The sequence below is a fragment of the Ochlerotatus camptorhynchus genome, unplaced genomic scaffold, assembly GCF_037179485.1.
Source record: "Ochlerotatus camptorhynchus isolate MF236.1 unplaced genomic scaffold, CSIRO-AGI_Acam_v1.1 ptg000055l, whole genome shotgun sequence".
Classification (NCBI taxonomy): Eukaryota; Metazoa; Arthropoda; class Insecta; order Diptera; family Culicidae; genus Ochlerotatus; species Ochlerotatus camptorhynchus.
In genome coordinates, this window is record NW_027040545.1 from 4,311,845 (window position 1) to 4,338,463 (window position 26,619).

At 37.4% G+C, this 26,619-nt stretch overlaps 1 pseudogene; it reads left to right on the forward strand.

Annotated features, from left to right (window-relative positions):
- Positions 1-26,301, forward strand: part of LOC135717451 (uncharacterized) — a 72,518-nt pseudogene extending 46,217 nt beyond the window's left edge.
- The last annotated feature ends 318 nt before the right edge of the window (positions 26,302-26,619 follow it).

Sequence of the window (26,619 nt, forward strand, 5' to 3'; positions counted from 1 at the left end):
TGAAGAATAAATATCTTACTAATTTATAAAACTGATATCTAATCGTAATCAAATTAAAAAAACGAGCCGTTAGGGCCATACATTAATTATGTCACGCGAAATTGAGGCAAAATTAATCAATCACAGATTTCTACACGTCCCTCCTTAGGGCGTGACATAATTTGTACATCACCCCTTATACAAAGAAGAAAAATCGTTGTTTGTTTCAAGAAATGTTCCTTTTTGTAGCACAGCTCGTTTCTTAACGTATCGCATAATATCTACCCTAATAAAAATGATATGGTTAATTTGCTTAACGACGTGTTCTGGGTATCATCCAAACCATTTGTGGAATAGTTCACACATTTGGGTTATCGTTCGTTTATGGTAATTTTTTATTAGGGTATCTAATTGGTTTTATCCAAGAGATATCATTTTCCTTTCTTTGTATCACGGCTCGTTCTTCAATTTTATTACAATGAGATATCGCTTTGATAAATTAGTAAGATATTTATTCTTCAAAACGTTAAAGAACGAGCTGTGATACAAATAAGAGAAAATTTTGCTTGCGGCAAGAAATTTTCCTTCTTTGAATCATAGTTCATTCTTTGACGTATAATATGGTATGATCCATGGAGCTAATTGCATACAATGTGTGTGTTTGTTTGATAGGTACGACCGTTAAAAAAAAACTCCATACAAACAAAGAAACGATATCATGCGTCCCCATGCCATACATATTAGTCATATGGCGACTCCTTATAGGGTGAATCTAAAATGGTATGGAGCACGAAGAAATCAATATGTGTTGAATAAAGACAAAAGTTTGACTTTCGTTAAAACTACATGGAAAGGTCAAAAGCTGCTGAAATAGGATTACACCGATTTCAGGAGCTTGACCTTTACATTTTGTTTTAACGAAAGTCAAACTATTGTCTTTATTCGACGCACATTAATATGTTTATTGTGGTATTGTTCGATACAAGTAGTTAACCAGCGAAGATGCGCAGATTCGGGGAAATGGTACATTCGGGGAAATTATTTTCTGGGAACTGTGCCATTCGGGGAATTGTATTTCGGGGAAAAGTTACATTCGGGGCAATAACTTTCGGGGAAAGTATTTTCGGGGGACTGGTTTTCGGGGAAAAGTTGTACAATCATGTCAACTAATAGCTGCAACAAGTTTAAAAATGGTTTTTTTTTTTCAGCACGAGTCGCAACGATGCTTGCCAAGTTGGATAATTTCGACGAGTGCTAGAAAATTGGAATTTTGCAACGCGTTGCATACAACATTTTTGGACACTCAGTGCTGAAAAGTGTCCCTTTTCAACAATGTTTTAAATTAACTAATTGCTTACATTTCCTAGCTAAAATAGCAGTGCGAAAAGTACTACTGCTGGACAAGCCACAGATTACCCAAAAGTGTTAAAATAACTTTAATAAAATATATTCAATTATGATTCAAGGATATCTCGTTTTCATTTTTCCTTGCTGAACAGACCAATTGAACGAGAGAGCAAATTTCCACTATTTGTTTAATAAATTTCAGTTCATGAGTCAACAACACTGACGGTGAATCGGAAGCATGCTGCAACTATTCAAACACAATTTCGGAATTTTAATCGACACGTGAACAAGCAAGCATCCGATTTTTTTTACGATGGTCCACCGATAGAGTTAATCACCATCGAGCGAATGATGCATCCAATCAGAGCAAGCCGTTAAGTTTACAGGTCACGTCGTGATCGGTAATCGGAATGTTATTTTTGCAATCAAGCAGTCGGTGAATTTTCCCGATGGGAGCTTTTTTGTGGTACTGTAGAAAAACGAAAACTTCTGCTGTGGAGATTTCATCGATCTTCCACTAAGTAATTGTCAAATAAGATGTGCGTTTTGTAACCAATGGTTCACAAAGCCATAATTTGTATTCAAGTCAGTTTAAAGGTAATATTTCAACACGGCACGCTTAAGGACAAGATTGATAGCATCAACTAATGGCCGTTGTCATGGCTGGTTTGCCTTGTAAAAGCAGCCATGACAACGGCAATTTATTGATTCTAGCAACCTTGTCCTTAAACAGCTAATGTGTGGACTACCACTCAAAGCATAAACGGTAAATGCCCCTAATGTCAGCCTAAGTGTCCCTAATATTGCACCCAAACACACTATTTGAAGGAAAACGTTTGTTGACAATTTTTCACTAGCAACTACAAACATTTATTTGTATTGTCCAGATGACGCATTGTTCTAAGAAAAAAATAATACCAGGATATTTATATCGATGGGTCCAATCTTTAAGTCCATAGGCCAACATTAGAGTCGTTTCCCCTTCATTATGTAGAGGCTGGGCTTTTGGGTGAAAATATGTGGAAATGGCTAATAAACATCAAGCAGTGTGAGCCATTTCCAAGACAGCTTCAGCACATTATGCAGAATAGATACCCATCTAAAAATGTCCAAACCAGAGCAGAGTAGGCACTGGGCAGCTTTGAATTGTTATTCCCAACCAAAATGGCTTCATGTCCGGTGAAATATGCCAGCAGCCCCAGCGCACCTTCATCAATCATGGTGAAACGTGATGTTCTTGTGTCTGACGTTTGCGGCCACTCTACAATGTTTCAAATGTAGCGCCAATCGTACGTGTCTGTGGACCTTAATGATCCGAACACATTGGAAAGAGATTTACCCTTTGGCAAATTAACCTGAAATATGTACATCACAAAGCTTGTTATAAATCTAGTCTAGGGAAAGCAGCAATCAATCATATGAATCAACAAATGACGATTCATTTTGTTATCCCAATTTTTCATAGCTAGTTTCGAACTGTTCATAACAATTTTATCTGTATTTCTAAGCTCTTTTCACACATGCCCTCAACCAAAAACAGAATTTAGACAGTAAGCAGCATGTCCCGGGTACTGACAGGATGTCATACACACTTAATCTAGCTCGGTAAAATCTCAAACAGCCAATTACCTTGGCATTTAATTTTGCTGAAATCTCTGAAAAATACCTGTTAGATTGCTAATATTTCAGCAAAATGTTATTCTTAGCTCAGTGTCGGTATTTGTTTTACTGAATCTCAACAAAATTAATTGCAGAAACACTCGGGTGTTGGAATCCCGGCTGAAAAAATTAAGTGTGTTCCCAAAGTAACAATTTAGGTTGCGTGATTTGGACTTAATTAGGCAGATTATCGAAAATAAACGTTATTTAAAAACTTGTTGCATAACATTTATTTTACACTTTCACAAAACGTAAGCTGTCATCAATAATCGATTTCCGGCCTCTACACGTTGACCCCGTTCCGAAAATACATATCTAGCGTTTAGAATCATAAGGGCCTAACTGCGATGATCGATTCCCTCCATCAATTTTCTCTTCGCATTACCACAATCAGGGGAACCTTTTTTACGCAATTATTCCAATACAGTTTAATAGAAGGTTGTAATAACTAGCAACAGCTACATGAAATTTACCGAGAAAGGATAATCTAGACGAGCTATTAATAAAAGAGAAAATCGATTAAGAGAATCGATCATCGTAGTTAGGCCCTTATGATTCTGAACGCTAGATATATTATAAGGTATTTGACAATTTTTCACAAACCGGAAGTCGCCATCTTGAATCCAAAATGGTATCTACCATCGATTACCGGCCTCTACACGTCGTCTTCGTTCCGATAATACCTATATTGTAAGGTATTTGATAGTTTTCACAAACCGGAAGTCGCCATCTTGATTCCAAAATGGTGTCAATCATCGATTTCCATCGTCTACACGTCGTCCCCGTATCGAAAATAAATACAATCGATAATGATTTATTTTCTGCAATGATAATGCATGTTATCTCCACTCGATAAAATTTCACCACTATTCTAAAAACACAAGCAATAACTCCTTGTGCGGTTGCAAGCCACACCACTACGGGATACAATTTATCTGATAATCAAATATTTCATTCAAAGGTAAGTGTGTTCTCTGAAACTCAACATACCACACTGTAGAGAATTTTTTTGATCTGCTTTGTAAGCTAAGAACGTCATTCGAATCAATGGCCCGAACGAATTGAATTGGAATACAATATGAGCATATGCACTACATTGAACAAGTGAAAGTACATCGCTTGGATTTATTTTCCTCAATGTCATGCGAGATTTTCACTTGTTGACACTTTTTAGATTCCCTTGTGCTACTCATACGTAATACGTACGGTTCGAATAGAAGGCGAATTAAAAAAAAATCTATTGGATCAAAGTATGCGAACAAATTTTATCAAAATTGTAATCGAATTCAAAATGATTTCAATCTCAATCTCAATTGATTGGTCACCGAGTAAACTAATTAAGATCTGAACCAATATCAATTATCCTTATCAGAATTCATGATTAAGATCATCAATATTTAATGTAAATTCAATGTTTGTCTATGCCAAACCAAAACATCTTCTTTAAGGCCAGGCATCAAGATTGAAGTGAAGCTATATTCTTTCCTGTATCTTTACACTTTGGATCAGAGGATCATGATGATGGTGACAATACTGACGATACTACGACGCGCAGAAAACCAACCAGACTGGTAGAAGTGGTAGAAGCATGGATGAACGAAATTTAATGAACTCTGATAAATAAACTTACTTAGGGCTCGGGAAAGAAACTTGTCTGCAACCTGGGGAACGGCCGTAGGATGTTGGTGTGCTGCTTCTGCTTCCGAAAAGAAGATACCATCGAATGTACTGCCGCTGAACGGACGTTGGAATGTGTTACGTAGGGATGATCTGCTTCTAAAGTACTAAGAACAGATATTTTTCAAAGGTTGCAGCACAGTTATGGCCCCAGTACAGTTCTTTTACGAAGGTTGACAAAAAATATTCAGTAAAAATTTGGTTAATTAAGTGACTTCAGAACATACAACCCTGATGGAAATCGCTGCTTCTCTACGCTGTGCACACAATTCAACCGTGCTGCATGTATTTTCAACTCACCATAAGCTGTTTTCCGGTCGTCTCAGCAGGCGTTGCTTGCATCTATTCCCCAGCAACGATGGTGCATGTACTATGTATGTATATGAACTGGGAAATCATTGGCCATGGCCTGCTGTTTACAGCGTTATCGACGCTGGAGTTCATTCATGTCATGCAGCACCAACAGTAGCAAACCATGACTGCGTCCTAGAGTTGAACGTGCTACTGACGCGTAGTTGTTATCTTCACCATGACCAACGGGAATGGTGCGATGGATGCAACGATGCAAGACCATCGCTTCCTAATGTTTAAGACAAAATGGACTCGTGTTCTCTCCTTTAGGAATCTGAGCATTTCACAAAAAAGGCTCTTTTTATAAGTAATATTAAATTAGTAAACTAAAGTCAGCGGTCTTCTAAGGAAGCAAGTATTGAAATGTTTATATATTGAGAAAAAGGCAGATGAATCAATTTCAGATCGCTTCGTTTGTTCATTATCTAGAAAAAAAATGCTTCGTTTCTCAATAATCTATTTTTTTAATAAATAAGAGAGAATGATTAGTAATTTACATTAATTTCTGATCCTTGACTGATACGCGTATTTCGTCAACAATGTGCAGACTTCTTCAATGTCTTGTACTAATTCTCGACTATTCAGTAAAATACACTGAAGAAGTCTGCACATCGTAGACGAAATACATGTATCCGTCAAGTATAATCAATAAAGGTAGTGGAATTAAATTGAAATCACTAATCCTTCCTTCTTTCTTTATACAGGTACGCCCACATTCATCAGGACATGTTTTTGGACTAAATAACAAAATCGATACAAAGACAGGATATTACTAAGCATAAATTGGAATATTTATGTACACCCCTCCCTACTCTAATCCAGGTCCGTCCAGACAACCAGAAGCCGTATAACAATGTATCGTAAATAACTACAGTTTAAATCAACATCGGTTATAAGTATAACATACATCGCATTGTGTTTAAGTTAAACTAGTAGCATATGACTAACACTAAACAAAAACGCAAACAGCCGAAAAATAGTGGTGGCCACCACTAATGCCTACCTTTTTTTGCTAAATGAGTGCCGCTTCCCAAGTTCACTCCAATGGTTCCTGAGACTAACTGCATGCAGCACTACAGAGTCTTAAAACTGATTGAAACTTTTCAAATAATTCGTGTGCCACTTTATTTGGTTTGCAAAACAACCGGTAAAAGTTCGTCGCCTCTCTCAGGACAAACTGACACTACAATTAATTTATTTAATTTCCTCTTTGCTGCTCGGGTCATTTTCTGAACAATGGTTTACTACATCCGTCAATTACTTTTCCACGGATAGTTTAGGAATTCAATCATTTCCGCCATCAAAGATTTAATATCTTCGATTCTATTGTTCGTTTCTTCCTGATTGCAGTGAAAGAACAAATTTGACGAAAATGGAAATACTTGAATGATTTTTTTACAAATATTATTACAAATGATTTCAATGGTAGACTAGCTAAAGAAGACTCATACTTACCCACAAAAAAATGAACCCCATATGTCTACAATAAGCTTTTCGTTAAGTAAATCGGATTTGTTACCGGAATTTTGTTCAGAAATCAGTAACTGTTAAAATCGTATAAATCTGTACTGCATATACCTTATTCTCATCACGTCCTGAGCGGTAGCAAACAAAGGGTGAACATTTAGCGTCCATCGTTCATGGCACAACGTTCCTTATTATATACGCTATGTGGTTCTAGCAGCTAGCCTGGCACAAAAGCATTATCAAAGCACGTTTACCAACTCGACATGTAGGGTGGATAGCTGCATCGGCATAAGTCCCCATTTTTTTTCATGTCGAGCAGAAACATCATATCAATGATTTCGTCGTGAATGAAGCTACAAAACATAGTCTATAAGAACCGAGATAAGAACGCATAATATGAATATTTACATTTATTCTTCATGAAAACAAAAGAAGCGCTCTTAGCGAATCCATGTGTCGATCTGAATTCAATAACATTTAATGGGTTTGGAAAAAATTGGGATCAACAGTGGGAAACAGTGTTAGATTAAAAATATGTCAACAATTTGTGACTCATCATCAAATCCAAGGAATCCAAGAAAGTATGGAAAGGTAAATCAATTTAGAAGTTATAAAGCTAAAGTGCGAGTTGTGCTGGGTTTGACGGAAATTCGATCTTAACCCTAGGCACCGGAAGCACACTGCACAACGGCGATCCCACCTGACCAGCTGTCTTATGCAATTGTTAAATGGCTTATAATTGTGCGATGAACAGGGTTGGCCATGACAGAGAGCAGATAGTGACGTAATTTACACGCTTACTTGTTGAATGTTTCCTGATTTCTGCACTTGAAAGCTGTGCAGCAGTGAGATAGTAATCGATTATTGGTAGAAGGAATATGATTTGTAAAATGGATGAACATGATCCAAAGCTGTTGTCGGTTTGTCGACTATCGGTACAGAAAAGAGTAAATACAATAATAAGTACCTTGTTAGTGAATTGATCGAACAAATTGCATGATGGATTTGTATCTAGAAAGACAAGTTGAATCTCTACAATTCGTACATATTAAGTACGTAAAGCACACGCTAAGTCACCAATCAGAAAACATCAGTAGTACACATCATGACTCTCACTACTTCGACACTGTGTTTTTATTGATTATGCAATTGTTTTCAAAGTCTTTAGGCTATGAAAAGTTATTTTTATGACAGTTGAGCCTTACGAAATAAGCGATATGAAAATAAATGTTGATCAATGTTTGTTGATTGCAGCCCTTTCCTTCTGATTCCTACAAATTACTTTGGCTCAGTCCGAAAGAATTTTTTACAGCTTTTCAAAACTCTCATGCTTATGTTTCGGAAACTTTCGGAACTAAGCGGGAGATTTTATTTATTGATATCGATTATGATATATTTCAAAAACATTAAAAAAAAAATAAGAATGTCGCATGCAGAATTTATTGTTCAATACACATTTCGGTCACTTCTTTGTCAAATCCTCAATTGCGAAAATTTGGCTCAAAATGGTTCCTAGCTGAGGAACTGATCAAAGGAAACATTTCTTTGGTGGCCCTTTCTCACGGCCCTTCAGAATTTTGTTCAGGTTTTGTTAGGAGACGCATCACTGCACTGGTCGAGTTCGCATGATTCGTCATTGGGAAAAATTTCCTGATGCACATTTTTATGTTTCATCTGCATGGATGCACAACATTCTTCTTCATGATTCCTTTATTTTACGACGATCTATGTTGCGCAATCGAATGCCAATCACCCACGGACATTGATTACCGTCCATTGACGGCAATCAAATGCCAGGGTGGTGGATATTACACCCATGAAGAACACATGGACACAATGACCTCGGCTGGGATTGCACCCAGATACACTGGGGTGAGAAGCAGTCATGCTCACAACTACACCACCGGCGCCATGAGTGCATAACGTTGAAACGGAATAATTTGTTTTTATTTCACCTGCTTTGGTTTGCTACGTCACGGTCACAAGCATGACTGTGGGATTCCGGTAAATCTCAGAGACTGGGATGTAGTGACTAGGGAATACATCCAGGAAATTGTGTTTTGGCATATATTTGTTTTTAAATGTAGTAGCATTCCCGCTAGGTATGTGATTGAATAACATATTATTTGCAAGTTGTTGAAACTGAAACATTACAAACGCTGATTAATTCACCTACCGGTGGCAAGTGCTGCATACAATTAAATAGCTTATATTGATCACCATTGCAGCGACACTATAAACGTGCCTGAATGTTAGACACTCAATATAAGGTTAGGTTAGGTAAGATTACCTTTATTGAGGCTTTCACACTTGGGAGACTGGCACTCAATATCAGCTCCCCAGGGTATCTAAAGATTGCACTGGTGAGTGGAAATTAATAATTAAATTGCAACTTGGTTGCCAATTAGTATCTCATATCACATTTTCAAAACTTGTGTATGTATTACTGTTTTAGACAATTTATCACAGAGTCTGATTTAGCTAATTTATGTTAAGTCTGAACATTTCTTTGACAATGTACTCCTCTAAACTCGGGTAAGCCGCGAGTTTTCGGCCCAACTCCTACTAGACATAGAAAGAAGTGAATTTTGGTACAAACAATGAATAATGCATTATGGGCTCCGTAAAGCTGACGTGATTGAGCCTTCCAAAAAAATGAACTACATAAAAAAATGAAAGAAGTTTTACGAAATTCCTCGGATAACTTAATACGCTTGGGTTCTACCAAGTTCTCAGAATTTCTATGAAGTTTACTGCACTCCTACACTTAATTTTCTGCGATGTTCCCTGAAGTTAATCAAAATCTTTTGAATTTCAATGGAATCCCCTGATCTATTTTATGTCTTATGATGGTAAGAAGTCTAAAGAAGTTTTAAGACGCTAAAAGAAAGTTTCTTAAAATAAACCAAAGTTCCCATAGCTTCAACGAAGTTTCCCAAACTTGTATAAGGTTCCCAGTTCTACGTAGTTTTCCCGAATTTTTACAAATCACTCTGTTTGTGCAACGTCATCTACATGTACAACTACCCTACCCACTGTAGCTACTATACAAGCAAATACAAATAAACAATAGACCAGTAGTTCGTATGCCTCCGCCATGGCAGGACGGCCAAGCACATCGGTGTGTTTCATTTCATTTATTCGTATCCGTACTTATCCGTATCAAAACAAAACGTAGGGATCCCACCCGAGCGCGATCACACTCTATTTTTTTTTTCAAAATTCGCTAGAATATACGAAGTTTCCTGAATTTATATTAAATTTCTTAAATTTATTTGATGTCTTCTGAATATCTAAGAAGTCCCTGAAATTATAGAAAACCCTGAATGTCAACAAAATTTCTGAATTTCTGAAAAATTTGCTGTATTTTTCAAAAGTTCGCTTATTTTTTACAATGTTAGAAGAAGTTCTACAAAGATCTCTGAACTTATGCAAAACTTACTTGACAATTCTCTGAAGTTCTATGAAGGTCACTGAGCTTTCGCAAAGTTAGATGAATTTCTTTTAAAAATTTGTTGAACTTCTAGAAAGTTTCCTGACCGTTTGCACAGTTCAATGAATGTCTACGAAGGTTTTGAAATTTCTGCGTTTTTGAAATTTTACAACGTTCCATTTACTTTCAAGAAATTCTCCGATCTTCTACGAAGTTCGCAAAAATAAAATTATGTTATCTTAGCTTTAACGAATTGCTCTTGACTTCTAAGAAAGTTCCTGAACTTCTGAATAGACTCTGATTCGATAGATCTGAACTATTGAACATGAACCGTGATGACGTGTGAAGACATCTCGTGTGAAGACATCTCGTCGATAACGTTGAAGATTTTTTCTACATGCACCTAGCTTCAAGTTGATCCTAGCAAATCCGCACAGCTGTAAACAACCCGTTAGTCTGAAAATTTGTTTTTCAAGTGATATTATAGCCTTTCGGTAAACCAAGGTGTACGAGAATACTAATAGGATCATTTGAAATTCAATTTGGAAATGAGTCACTGCAGTTCTGCGAAACTTGATCCAACACAATCCGATAAATATGGCAGCAAAATTCAGTGGAAAGAAATTCTCATTCGCATTTGTCTGTACCTAAATTCTTCGGATTCCGAGTGAAAAGGTTGACACCATACGTTCATATTCAAGGAGGCGTGGTGCGTTTTGCATTTTACGCGAAGTATGTTTGCACATGTCGGCTAGACATTCACTGTGGGTGTAATCTTAGTAGGCAGATGCTATTTTACCTGAACATTACATCCGCTACATTTGAATAGAGATTGCTTTTATATTGAAATTGTTTGTAGGTACTTTTATTCCATTTGGGCAATGAATTTCTAAGACATTTCCTGTTATTTTGAATGACTACTTGAAGCAAGCCTGTCGTTTTAAATTTTTCTTTTAGGAAATTGCTAAATTTTTCTGTTCCTTATAATGTTTAGCCCAATACAAAACTCAGAGTCGGGTAAAAATAATTATTGTTTTCAATAAATTCTGTTCTGTGATTTTCAGTAAAATTGATAAAATTACTCTTAGCTCAAAATACCAAATACCTGATCAATCTGATGAAATCCATAATTCCGGCCGTAGAGGCTTAGAGCCAACCAACAAACGAAAACCAGACAATTATATGACAGCATGTTTCAAAAGACCAATTCTTTAATAGGCATGTACCGGTTACGAATATTGAAGGCTAAAATTAATAGTGGACTGAGAATGAAAAACCGAGGATTGGCCAACTTTTTCGATTCAGAATTCCGCACAATTCTTCAATGTACAAGGTGTACATATTTTCATCATTGACAAATCGCAGGTAATCATGTCATTTTGATCTTTGAAAACAACGCGAATGAAAAAAAAAGAAAGGCCTACTGAGTCTCCGCTGTGTGCAATCATAATCAATAAGTCCCACAAAAGCCACCAATTTCCGATGAAAATAAAGACTATTCTCCTACACGATGTTGCTTGGACTTGTTTTCATTCTCTAGAAATTCTCGAAAAAAAAAGCAATTGTTTATGATTGTGACTTCCAGATGGCCATGTTCACGGTCGATATTGACTTTTCCATTACAAGTACTAACAGGGAAAATGCATAAACGTTTGGAAATCCTTTCTCCATCCACTGTCTCATGAAATCAATGGATTGCATGGATGTTCATGCCTTCAATGCAGAGCGTTGAGTGGTTTGCACTTTTTTTTTCCCTGATCTGACTACGAGCCGCTGCTGTACAATTCTTGCCTCAGAATAGGGATGGTTCAGTGAAGTGACCTCGTTGTTAGTTTTACCGCTGTCGGTTGTTTACCTATGAAAGTGGTTTACCTAGACTTAGAGAGCTTGACTTTTACTCTATTATGCAAATTGAGTTGACCTGTTCATCCGAAGCATTCTAAGATAATGCATGCTCTAGAAGACTGTTTCCATTTATTTGCAGGAAAAATGTGTTCCTGAAAGAATGAAACCGGGGGGTATAAAATAGAATTTAAAATTTCAGACCTATTTTCCCATCGCAGGAAGCCACAAGTCAAGCAGAGATCTTTGGTGGAGCAGAGCTTACTACTTTACAATATTTTTGTTAGAAAATAAAACGAGTAAGGGTCAGAAAATTTGCCAGCAGAATGGATAAACCATTTACAATTTGTGAATATTTGAACTTCATTGACTTTGTATTGCTCAATGAAAGTAAAAAATTAACTTAAGTGCACCTTTCCTTACTCATAGCTGAGGTCATTCTGATGGATGACATAGTAATGATATCCCAAAACCATCACAACGTAAAACAAGTGAACCCGCATAAACGCGAACCATATCTTGACCTTACCGAAAATGGTTAAACATTGTTTATAATACCTGTTAAACTTTAACTGAAATGGTTATGGAACTTTAGATGAACGTTTGTATAAAGTTTTAACCTTATGTATGATGGTTTTTTGGAAGTGAACCTTACAAATAAAGGGTTGTTAAGAACTATAACCATTCAAAATTCTTGTTCTCTCCATTCATTTTTGGATAGACAACTATATTAGAACCTTTAAAAAAACTGAATTACTTCGGAATGTATTGCATAACTTTGGAAATATTTGGAATCACTTTCAGAACGTTCATCAATCGATTCAGAAAAGTTTGGAATTGCTTCAGAATGTACTGAATCACTTTAGAAATGTCAGGAGTTACTTCACAAAATACTGAATAGCTTCAGAAAAGACCGGAACCATTTCAGAAAAATTCAAAATCACTTTGGAAAGTACAGAATCATTGTGGAACGTTTGTAATCATTTCTGCAACAATGTGGCATGTTCGGGATCACCTATTAAAGTACTGAATCACTTTAGAAAAATTCATGATCATTTCAGAAAGTAATTAATCATTTCAGCAAAACTCAGAGTCACTTCCGAAAGTACTGAATCATTTCAGAAAAGTTTGAAGTCACTCCGGAAAGTACTGATTCAATCCAAAGAGCTTGTAATCACTTCCGCAAGAACTTAATAACTTCTAAATGAATTGAATCGCTTAGGAATGCACTGAATGGTTTAAAAAATGTTCGGAAATGCTTCGAAATAACTGAATTTCTTCAGAAAAAGTCACAATCATTTCGGAAACAACTGAATCATTTCAGAAACTACTGAATCATTAAAAAAAAATCAAAATCGGAGTTAGTGAATCACTTCACAAAAGTTTGGAACCATTCTAGAAAGTACTGAATCATTCCAAAAAGTTTGTAATCACTTTCGCAAGTATTGAATCACTTGAGAAAGAACTGAATCCTTCCAGAAAAGTTTGAAATTACTTCAGAAAGTACTGAACCACTTCAGAAATGTTTGGAATTTCTTCGGATAGTATTGAATCACTTCATAAAATTTCGGGTTCACTTTTGAAGGTGCTGAATCATTCCAAAAAGTTTGTAATCATTTCCGCAAGAACGGGATCATTTAAAAAATAATTGAATCTTAGGAGTGCACTGAATTACTTCAGAAATGGTCGGAATCACTTCGAAAAATACTGAATCACTTCAGGATTGTTTGAAGGTACTTAATCGCTCTCTTAGAAGAGATATCGAATTTTTATAAAGTGATTCAGTACTTTCCGAAGTTCCTTAGAATATTTATAAAGTTATCTACTACATTCCTAAGAGATTTAGAACCTTTCTGAACATTGCTGAAGTACTTCAGTACTTTCCGAGGGGTATCCGATGACTTCTGAAATGATTTATTTTTTTCAAAAGTAATTAAGAACCTTTCTGAAATTATTCAGTTCATTCAGCTATGATTCCTAACTTTTCTGAAGCGGATTAGTACTTTTTTCATGTTCCAAAGACGTAAATTCTACCTTCTCCGAACGTATTCAGCACGTTTTTCAACATTTTTTAGATGTTGCTTGACTTTTTGGGGTGTGCGCGTGTATGTGTGTGCATTCAATCTAACCCCCACTGGCCGGCAGTGGTATTATGGAACAAATTTGCTTACAACAATCTTTGATGTAATAATTTTCAATCAAGTTTAGTCCGGGAGTTCAAAAGCGATAGCTCTAGTGCAGATTCAGCAACCCATTTCAGAGTGCCTGGTAATTTACGTTCATTCCGAGGTTACTTTCACATACAATAAGCCCCGCATGTAAACGCTAACGTTATCATATGAATAATGTTACTCTAAACACACTTCCAGATTTCGAAATGTGATGTTTCGAAATCTGGCCCGTATTTAGTATGGAAATATGCATTAAGGATTGATTTATAATCAGATGGATCGCACCAAATTCTGCCTCCAAAAAAGCACTAGTTTGTTCACTCGCGAAGTTTTTCATTTGCACCGAATTTCTGCCTTAAACCTCATTCGCGTGCATCCTCCGGAAAACAGAACACCAGCACCAAAAAAATCCCGATAAACACCTCTTGGGAGGGAGGGAAAGCACCAAAAACAAGCGAAAAGAAAAACCGACCAACGCAACACCACAGCAACACATTCTTGTCCCAGAGTTTTCACGTTAATTACAATATCACTGAAAAGCTTCTTAAAACGCGATAGACTCTAATTCACGCTTATCCACACGCAATAACTAATATTTTTTTGATTTTCAGCGCCAGCGAAAACAAACACACCCGTTCGTGGGCAGAGCCTACTGCGTTTTTTTTTTTCGTTGCTAAACTTTTTGGGGGGTGAACCAATATTCAAATGAGTGTTGCAATACTCATTGCGAGTCCATACTTATGACGGGTAGTGTAATTGGCATGATTTTTAGCCGAACACTCTTTTAAACATGAGCGGATTGCGCAGTAGGCTCTGCCAGCGAACGGTTGGTTTTAATTTCGGTGTCACAAATTTCGTGTTTTCCGCGTGATTTTTGGCTTGTACCAAGGCATTAATAAATTCGTTTTCATTATTATCACGTGTATAAATGAAGATTTATCATTATTAATATATCAGTGTTGTAATATTGTAAATTATTGTGAAAACTCCCGGGCAATAATTCGGGTTGAATAGTTGTGTTGCTGTAGCGGCCGCCAGCGGTTTGTGCTTCGGTCGGTTTTTCTATTCGCGTGTTTCGGTGCTATGCCTCCACTCCCGGAAGATAAGTTTACCGTGTCTTTTTACGATTTTGGTGTTGGCATTCTGCCCTCCGGATAATAGCCGTATTCCACCAGTATTCCACTACAGATGCCGATTATTCAACAGGACTCAACGAGAATCGAGATGACAAAGATTCAGCAGCAAGGACAATTGTGACATAAGCGGTGAGATCTAACTGATTACAACTATATATAAAAATATGAAATGCATCCTACTAAATACGTGCCATCTACAAAGCAGGAATTGCTTTGATGATGGAAGTGTACACGCAGTGTATGCGGGGGGGCTTGTTGTAAGTAAAAGTAACCTCGGAATGGACGTGAGTGACCAGGCATTCTGAAATGGGTTACTGAATCTCAACAGAGCCATCACCTTTCAACTTCCGGGCTAAATTTTTTTCAATGGGATCAGTATAAGATAATATTAGATTATAATGCAAACATTTTTCTTCCATAAAAACACTGCCGGACAGTTGAAGTTGGATTGTATATACATGCATACAACACTCTTTTAAACATGAGCAGTTCTTTGGAGTTTTGATTTTCTAGTAATTTATTTTTTCACGATAATGCAGTCTGTCATAAAATGTAGATAAATTAAAAATGTTAAATTTAAGGAGATTTTTTCTTCTTTTAAATATTAGTAGTAAATTGGAGTTTGATGTTCTAGTTATTTTTGGTACAGCAAATACAGCTTTCCATACAATTTGGTAAAGTTGGAATTTAATAAATTTAGGAGATTCTGCCTTATTTCAAACACAAGTAGCTCTGTCCATACCTGGAGATATGGAGATCGAAGATGAAGCATATATTTCCTTTTTATTCTCTCATGTAGCTTTACAGTGTCTGCAACCAGAATACTTCATGGGTGAATATATTAGCGATAGTGAATCAAAGGCGGCTCATTTCCTCGAGAAATTAAATAAAGTTAGAGTAATAAAACTTAGTTACGCTGGGGGAAGTGGGATTATTGTCTTTTGAGACAGAACTTTTATATCTTTTATCTGATTTCCGCTAGAACGTGAAAGTTTTTGTTAAATATTATCCGAATACTCAAAAACTTGACGACATTAGAGTAAAAGCTCTTCTTTCCTAATATTTTACAGAATTACCATTTTGAATCTTGGTTTCAAATTTAATCTTTTATTTTAATTTTTTTAAGTAGAAATAAGACAACAAAGCCAATTTTGCTTTCAAATAATTTCTACTATTTCTATGGAAAACTTCAATATTTTAAGGTTGTCAAATAGAATAATTACATGTCTGACTTACCCCATGTAATTCGTAGCTGTGGGGTAAGTGCGATCACGATATAAATATGCTTTATAGAATGTACGCATTAAGACTGTCTTACAGCATACAATTGAATGAACTCCTTCAAAAGTTACATTTAGTTAATTTTAGTGATACCGACGGATTAACCTGAAATCAATATAACTTGAGCTTAATATTAAGTAGTTCGATGTTCACGTTAGGAACGCTTGGTTAGTTTATTAATAGAATAACTAATTTTAAACGTGACAGACTCCATCTTTGACATAAAAGATGAGACGTAAACAAACATGTCATGTAATTTTAAGTGCTTCGAGACTGAAAAATTTGTTGCTCGACGGAAATTTCGTTTGATTAAGCTATTTTCCACGTCTGTTATGACTAAAATTTATGTCAAAATTGACGCTCGTATATGTCACTCTCAGAGCACCTTAATTTACATGATTTTATCTAAGTGTGTAGGGTGAGTTTATTCATATTTAAGGGGCACACTTGGATCCACAATTGTTTTATGATCTTTTCAGATGTTTTCTAGCTCGTTTCGATACATACACTAATTTTTGTCAGGCATTCTGCAGTTTACTCCACTGTGAGATTGCAATACTTTTCTCATTGAATGGTGTGGTATACCAATATTGCTGCAATAAAATTAAATGCAAATTATTTCCAATTAGTTGAAATCACCGACTAGAAACTTTTCAGCATCGATTCAATTAACACCGATTGCTTTGATCGTAAATTTATGCCAATGACTTCTGAATGATTGCCGATTTTTTATTACGGAGGAAACTGATAAATATGCTTCTGCATTGCTATGAAGTTGAACAAAATTGTGTTTCCTGCAAAGCAGTGCATTCTGAGAAAATATCTCAGCTGAATTGAGCATTTGCTTTTCGTCATTCTTTTTACAGCTCAGTTGGTGCTCACTTTTCATGGATATTGCTTTCTCAGAAATTCCAAAAGGAAAAACGTGCATCAACATTGTCTTCCGATTGCGATTTTGGCTCCGGTGTGAGGCACATAAAACAGGAAAGCAATCCTTTCTCAGGAAATGTTTATCTATGTCTTCATTCCCACAAGTGCTTTTAGTTGACGGTAAAACGATATGGCTGATCCAAGAATGGTTCCGTTTTGTTAACAATTCAGAGTGTTAGCAGAGTCGTGCTCCGGATTTTTCTTTGGACAGCTAACATTTATGTTAGTCCCCTGAAATTAAGAGGGGATGATTATGGTGTAGCGAGGTTAGTTTTATCTCTTCAAGGAAATTTCTAGTATGTCCGGTTCAAAAAATTTAGCATTTTTGATAAGCTTTCAAATAAACATTACTTTTGAAATTTGAAAAAAAAAATCATTTAGGTATTTCAAGTAAAGTTTAAAAAAAAAATTGATTTTTTTAGCGTCTATTTGGCAAACACGTTTCCTACAACTCCAACAGACGTCAGTTCGATTAGAAGAGCCGTTTTCTGCTTTGACTTATTAAAAAAAAAAATTATCGAATACGTCATTTTGAAAAATTGGGCGAGGGTCAAAATGGCCAGCACAAATTTGGTTCATTGCCCCTGGTGCACAATTACATGCGAAGTTTCATGGAATTTGGAGATGGAAAAATAACATCGATTCGTCAGTGCTCATGATTAAAACATTGAACATAAAATTTTCTTTTGTGAATCATTTCGGGTGGCTTTGCTCGTATTAGAATGTTTCGTTAATTCAATCAATTTTGCCAAAACAGTAAATTTGTCGCTAAGGGAACACCGGATCAAAGCAAGTGGTTAGCAGTGAATGTGCGTCGAGGCAAATTTTTCCGACGTTATTCACCCAGAAGCAAGAAAACGCAACGAGTCCTTCATGATTGGCGGAAATTCAAATTCAAACAACAATGAACCGTGGAGATATTTTGTGCATGGGGCGCTGTTTTGATGACATGTTTTTCCCTCAGGATTGCTTGCATTTTCTCGATGAAGTGGAAAAGGTTACGGGAAAGCACTCAAGTCAAACCGTGGAATGACAATTTCCCTTTGGCAATCGTTTCAATTTGAAAGGTGCTTCGAAGAATTTGAATTGTACAAAGCAATTTCCATTCTGAAAGCAATTCGTTCTCTTGTGGGTGCAGAAGATCATCGGAAGTAAGGATAACGACACGGGAACAGAACAAGAATGATTTCTTTTGACTTTTGATTGACGGTTGGCCCTCAGCACAAGAATATGAATGCGAGCTACGAGTTGAATTTTGAATAATAAGATACAATTTAAAAAAGAAATGGTGCCTCATAATCTGTAAAAATAAAGAACTTAACCTCATTGCCAACATTGATGGAGACGAATGGCCACCAACACGTTAGCCTACTGCTAACCACTACCTTTTCACAACTTTCACAATATGTTAGCTCATTGAAAACATTAGTATCGATGGATGGCCATTAGACTGATGCAAAATTTGAAATTTTCGCTCCACAGTGCTCAAACGGTTTCAAATTGGGTCCTGCTTAGCCTCCCAAAATTTGAACTACTTTAGTAAGAAACTGACTTGGCACAAACCATTTCAAATTTATATGGGAATTACTATGGGAAAACTTATGTTTTTGTTTATATCTATCAAACAGTTCACCCCAGCACTATGCTTTTAAAAATGAGAGCAGTGATTATAGAAAATTTTCGCTGCTCTGTTGAAAACCACTTTTCAATCAAATGTAAGCAACAAAAAGTATTAATGATTCAAGTCACTGCTGTCTTATGATTGTGCTCATTCAACTTTTCAGCAGGCAACATTCGTGTTTCTGGTGCGAAGAATAGAGCACAAATATCATGGCTACTATGTCCCACTGCAGAATACAGTGTTACCCACAGAACAGCTGCTTAATCATGTCATAAAATTATCAATCTCTTAAACAATTAATAACAATTTAAAAGCCAAATGTCAGGCTGCAAAACGATATTCCGCAAGATTAAATATATTTCCCGTAAGATTAATTATATAAATTTTCGAAAAAGCAATATGGAAAATTAGTAGAAGACAGTGAACAAAAAGTTAGGTTTACCCATAGTGATTTCCATATAAACTTCGAATAATTTGTGCCAAGTCATTTTCTTACCAAATGAGTTTAAATTTTGGAAGGCTAATCAGGACCCGATTTGAAACCGTTTGAGCACTGCGTAGCGAAAATTTCAAATTTTGCATCAGTCTAATGGCCACCTACATATCAGCCCACTGCTGGTCCGTGACGTAGCGATTGTGTTCACACACTGTCAACACAACCACACGTGAAAACCACGAGGATACTACTGGCTCTAGCAGCTGCATGAAAGGTCTCACACAAGGAAGAAGTATTAGTTTGTTTCCTAAAATGAGCTATTCCCATTTTGTTACGGCAAGTTTTGCTATAAGAAATGCTCCTCGTGCTTATTAGCGAAATTCACATCAAAGGTTGATTAATTGCGTAGGAAATCAGTTTTGCACGGCGTTTGTGACCAGCATATACCTTCTGGTCGTATGAAACAGGTCAAAAACTGTCCAAATCCGCCCATACAATTTTTTGTTTTGAATTTCTGTATGGAAAAATAGTGAACATTAACGGCAAAAAACTCACCAACACTGGGAGACCGTGAGTTCCTGCCCACCTGTCATAGAAACATCTCGCTATTGGCTCACTGCCGACGTCGATGATGATGGTGCTGTGATGACTTACTGCCACCGCATCGGGAGCTACGAGTCGAACGATCCAAGAAAATCTTGAACTTCCTTAAGTGAAAAATCCGGTAATCCTGTTCACCGACGAGAGCATGTTTGCCGTCGATCCCGTATCAAATTCCAGAACCGACCGGTATATAAGTTCTCTTCCGGTAAAAGACGTGGCCGACGAGCACAAGAACGTGTATCTGACCAAGCATCCTGCTAGCGTTATGGTGTTTGGATTGGTGGCTTCCGATGGCAAAAAAATGGACCCAGTGTTCATTCCAGAAGGCGACAAGGTCAACACGGAGGTCTACATCGGGATTTTAAGTAAGTATATTTTTCCGTGGATCAAAGAACAGTACGGTCCGAAGCCAAATGTTGTATTTCAACAAGATGGGGCTCCGTGCCACACCTCGAACCGCACTCAGAAGTGGTTGCAGGAACATCTTCCGATCTGGATTACTCAATATGGCGCGTCATGAAGGCCAAGGCCTGTTCTAAACGCCACCCAAGTACAGCAAGCCTCAGACAAACATTGACCCGAACCTGGAGAGAAATGGATCCAGACTACATTATTAGAAAACGAAATTTTTGAGATTTTTGACGTAGGATTTTTCTTTGATTTTTCTATGGGGGTACACTTTGTGAAAACCGAAAATGGAACATGTAACAAATTAAGAAAGATTTTGAACGTTAATAACTCAGCTGCCCCTGGTTCAATTTCAATAATTGTATCACCAATCGATCAGAAATATGGCTACGCATCGATAACAATACTTCCGAATGTTGATTTTCAACAAGAAACTATTGAAAAACTGTTAAATTTCCAGCATTGTCCAAAAGCGTCGAATTAACTAACATATCCACCAAAAACCTACATGCATATGCTGCTTCCCCAGCACAGTCGTCAGAGAGTAGTAAGTAGACGAAACAAGTCGAAGTATCATTCGCCTCGGGCGCGTGCGAATAGGGAGGATGGAATTGCGTAATATTTAACACACTCATCGCCATACTCAGAACCACACGCTCCCAACGACCACACCACTGTGTGGTGGTGTTCGGTCGTCGAAATTAGTAGCAGGAGTAGCAGCAATAGCAGCAGTAGCAGTGCTTTCGGCGTGTGGTGTTGAAAATTGTTCTCCAGTAACAACGAAAGGCTGCCTGCAAGCAGCGAGCTGCTGAGCCCACATAAGCAACTATCAAAGGAAGAAGAAGCTGCACCGCTATTCGATGGATCGGAATCAGTAGCTCCTCGTGAGTTGCTGCGGGTCGGTCATCTATGCCAAGCGTGTCACCCTCGCTCCAAATGACTTACAGCTCGACAGCCTCATCCGTGTTGAACACCCAGCTCAGAATTATTCAACCATCACTACAAAACGGTTCTTTTCAGAGCCACCAAAAATTTGTTAAAGAGTATTATTTGGACATTGGTCAAGGTCATCAGTTCCCGCAAGCAGCTTGCTATCAGGGCTCAACCTGTCTATAGAAGGTGTGGAATTGTAGGCCTGAATATATTGGTGAAATTAGTTTTTCCTCGGCTTTCATTCCGCACGATTCGTTTCTTTCGTTTAATCAATCACCCTTGTAGTGACGTCGAAAAGATTGTTTCAATCGGTGCTTACATATGAAATTTAATGTGTATTATAGAATTTTTTGTATGTAACCAAAATTTATGAGTGGTTTGCCACTAAATGTTGAGATAATTTATTGATTATTGAATTATCACACTGTATGCCATGAAAAAGCAGCCTGTTTGTGAGTTTTTGCCTGTTTTAAAGTAAGGAGTTATCATAAAAAACAAAACGCCAGCTGATATTTCCCGGCGATTTTACAAATAAATAAAATCAAACAAAATCATCATGCATACATTTTTCCCTCTACCAACACATGAGGGCTAGATAGATCTGCACAGGATCTATAGAATCCACGCAATTTCAAAAAACCAAAATGCACAGCATTACGAAAAGAGGTCAGGTTTCGACCAATAGCAGATAGATTTTAATTCTAAACAAACCAAACGATTGGAAATTTATCTATCATTCTGCTAAATTGAACACTTAGTTAATTTTCAATAGGTTACTATTGAAATTATCACCGAATATTTGAAAACAGCGCATTCCCTAACACAGACTTAAAAATCGAATACGATGCGGTCCATTGAACGGTGCTCATTCAATCACCGTAAGTAGTAGCAGCAGCAGCAGCAGCAGCAGCAGCAGCAGCAGGAGTGCTTTCAACAACAACAACAACAACGAAAGGCTGCCTGCAAGCAGCGAGCTGCAGAGCTCATATGAGCAACCGTAGAGAAGGAAGAAGAAGTCCCATCGCTAGGCTTGGATCGAAATCAGTAGCTCGTAGTGCTCAGCTCAGCATTACTCAACCAAAACGGCTACAAAACTGCCCTTTTCTGGACCACCATAAATTTGTTAAGAGTATTATTTGGACATTTGTCAAGGTCATCAGCTCCCGCAAGTAACTAGCTATCAAGGCTCAACCTGGTCTCTATAGAAGGTGTGGAATTGTAGGCCTGATTGTATTGGTGAGTCATCGTTTGACCATTTTCCAGAAAACGCTGGTAGGAAGTGTTAAAAATCCATATAGAATTTGAGAGAAGTGGGAATAATTCGCTTTGGGTGTATATTCAGCCCCCAGAAAGCCAACAAAATCAAATTTGTGAGAAAATTTGCTCTCACGATTTCAATCTCTCGAAGTCCCTCCTTTTTTACATATACTGCACAAACGATACTTTCCACCCCGCCCCATTCATATAATTCGCAAGGAAATCCTGTGAGGGGTGAATTGAATACACTTTAATACCAAAATGCACAAAACTTAAAAATTCATAAAAAACAAAAAAAATCAAAACACACCTTTTAAAGTCGAGTAGATGACTCGAAAATACTCAAGTTGACAGTCCCTTGGATTATCTTCATCAACTTTCTCTTTGAAATAAATACAACAAATTTGATACGCTTACAAATAAAAAACGGAAAGAGTTAAGATAATTGATAATTGATGATTGATCAATTAAAAGAACTAAATATTCACATTTGTTCCATCTAGCGGTCCTACGTCAAGCGTCCGTTCGTGCCCCTAGGCACAAACCCTTATACTTTTTTTAAATTTTGACATTGCTCAATGTTGCAAACATTATCACGCATACGGTATGTACACCGAGTGAAAAGAAACCACGCTGTTTCTGAAGGTCGGGCCCAAGCTGTTTCGAGGCGACGCTGGAACATATCGGCGAATCCGGTCAAAACATGGAAATTCTTCTCGCTTGGGTTACTGTTTTACACTGGATTTGACGAACGTTCTATGTTCGGCTTCTGGTAAAAAACTGAACAATGGCTCGACAATGGCTACTGCTTTTATAATATCAAGCTGAACATTGAATTAGGTCCTAAGTAACATTGACAGATTCTCTTCGTCGACTTTTTCTTTGAATCCCCAAGGCCATGTAAAGACATTCCCAGATATTACGAGATGAACTAGCCTACGGCTAAAAATCTCAAAAATTAAGTCTAAAACAAAAATTCCCAGGTATTTTCAGCACACAGATCGATAAAAGAAGCTTTTATCTAGCATCTAATATGACAAACACAACAAGAAACGGTTATGTGCTCAATTTATTAACTAAAGAGAAAGTCGACAAAGAGAATCGATCAATATTACTTAGGACCTAATGCAATGTTCAGCTTGATATCAAAAACTACGAAAAAGTTACATTTATGCTACATTCTGCTCTGCGATTGGTCGATGGAAGCTCACTGTTGATTCGGCCAAGCCAGCGACGGTCAGCTGTATACTTCTCCCTCTCTCTCTACGACGGCTCGATTCGGAACGCATACACACACAAAAGGACCGCGAGTGTTGTAAACGCTTCTTGCCGGAGAGTGGCGCGTTGACACGGCTGACGGTGATGAACGTTAGGAAGTTTCGCTATTGCGAACAGTTACTGCTACACTCAGATGTCCTCTGCAATTCCGGTTCTTCAAAGATGTTCCCGTACAAACTTACATGTTGCTAACCGTGACCTTTGGAATAGGTCCATCCTCCTTTCTTGCGACGCGTACGCTCCAGCAGATTGCGACGGATGAATGATATGCATATCCATTAGCTGGTCCATCAGTACGCAAAAACTTTTATATGGACGACTACATCGCTTTCATTTCAATGCCTTGTCCTTCATAATCGCATGTATCAAATTGAAAATAGGGCTTAAAATTCTTAACGATCAGCAGTACCATTTTCAGTAAAAACAATAAAAATAAGTAAAAATAGTACATTTGGTTGGGTTTATGGATGCAAACTGAATAAATCATATCATATCTAAACCGAAAATAACCCTTAGGAAGCGAATGAAAGACGTTTAATTCTGGTAAAAATACGGGAAGTTGGGATTTAAGTGGGTTTTGACCACGAAGACCCCTATTTTATCATTAAATGGCTAATATTTATGATTTAATTATTAAAATTATTTTCAATTTGATACATATGATTATGAAGGACAATCTTAGCTTTGAAATGAAACTGGTTTTATTAAAATCTATTGACATTTCACTTAGTAATCGACTATAACACAATAGCAGCGCTGGTGGTGTAGTGATAAGCGTGATTAACTCTCACCCCAGCAGGCCTGGGTTCAATCCCAGACGGCGCCGCCGACATGTTCTGAAGCATAACATCTCTGATCACGCCTTCATTCGGAAGGGAAGCAAAGGCACGAAACTCGTCTTGACAGCGGTCCGCCAACGCTGGGTTCGTGATGGGTTTTTAATGTGACCAGTAAAAATGCAAACAAACTATGGAAGGGCCAGATGTCAGAGCCAACCAGTGGCTGGAGCAAAATTACATGCTGTGTAAAAAGGAAGTAGGGGAATTTACGTATTCTCGGCAATCTAAGCAGCTTCCGCACTTCTATTAGCATTTCCTCAGTGTCACGCACACATATGACGTGTTTGTTTGTTTACATTTATCTGCTGCTAGCTACTCTATCCATTTCAATCGACAGAACTGTCCAAAACGGTTTGAAAACGTTTTTAAGGCGCTCTAAACTTCTCAGGTGAGTGTGACTATTGTCGGCAGCCTCTTTTACTTCGGCAACCTTTCCTTTTAAACTGTGTGTTAACCAGTTGTTCTATTATCGCCAACTCGAAATCAGCTGTATTTTCATGTGCTTATGTTTCATTTGACCTGTTATGTGGTTTTATCAGTCGTTAAAATGTATTGGGATTGAACCTTAAAGACTAAGGAATCGTTTAAACACATTCAGTGAAGTGTTTTAGTGAGAAAATACAGCGAAATTAACGTTTAAATTGTGGTTGCCGAAAACAGTCGATGGCCATCATTTACCCTATATCCCTTCCTACAAGGAGGCCGAAATGGAAGCTGCTGAACTTTCTGGTCAAAAGCTCAGGAGAGCTCTGATTCGCTTCCGCGAAGGAAGAAACACAAGAAGACAACAAAAGATGGTTCGATCAGAAGATTTGATTTCAACCACCTTGTTGGTATTCTCATACTATTTTATCTTTCTTCGTTTTCATTGGATATTTACTTTTCGGGATTGACAAATTGCGAACGACATTCATCGCTGCTGTTGAACCTACCCTTAATCTGAACACCGGAGTGAATCATGCAGGCCCGCAGTAAAATGCCACATCTGACGTTGATGTTTCTCAGTATCTTCCGGATCTTGCTCACAGTTTGCTCTCCAATTGTAAACCAGGTAGATGGCATGATTTCCACGTATCAGCTCAATCAATCTGTTTCCGAAACCGGGCAACAGGCGTAAGATGAAATGCAGGCGATAACGACGGAAAGTGATTACGTGTTTGTTCAACAGGTAGGACTGCTTCATGTTGTGTTTTGAAACATATTCTAGGTAACGTGTTTTGTTTTTCTTTCATAGCCCGTTGTTGATGCTGATTACATAATTTAATGCTATCTCTGAGAAAATTGAAAAGGAGTGTTCCAAAATACAGAAAGCAATGCTTTCAGCAGTGGGATCCATGATGGCATCGTTCAAGAGTGACATGGGCGTAAAACCCACAGCAGATTTACGTGTTCACACGAAATTGTCTGATGAAAATGGCGATAAGTTTACGGTAATGTAATGCAATGTAATCCATCGAAAGATTCATGACCTCACAGATGTCTTATATGAAAAAGGTTATTGGTTATGTTGGCAATAACTGCAACGGGTTGAACATCTCCTACACGTTGGTGGATCATTATTTCGAACGGAATCTTATGATGGAATGGCGTCAAATTGGCAATCAAGAAGTAGCAATATTCTGGAGACAGCGTTTGAAATCGTCCATAGTGTAAATACCACGTTGCGTCAACCTACTATTCATCGTAAATCAAAGAGATCAAATAACACACATGTTACTGGTCAATTTGATTGCTTTTGACCCTTCTTACGAAGAAGGATGTACAGAAGTATATATCGCTTGGTAAACCGTATTTCGATTCGAGGCCAACATATTTTCTGTGGGGAAGGAGGATCAACCCCCTTCCTTCTTACGTAATATAATTTAAATGATTAAAAAAGTTGTATTTTATATGATGCAGAGTTGACTATATATAGTTTATAGCTCTACACCGATTTCGATCTTATTTGAACAGGTGTGATGAAAATTGGTT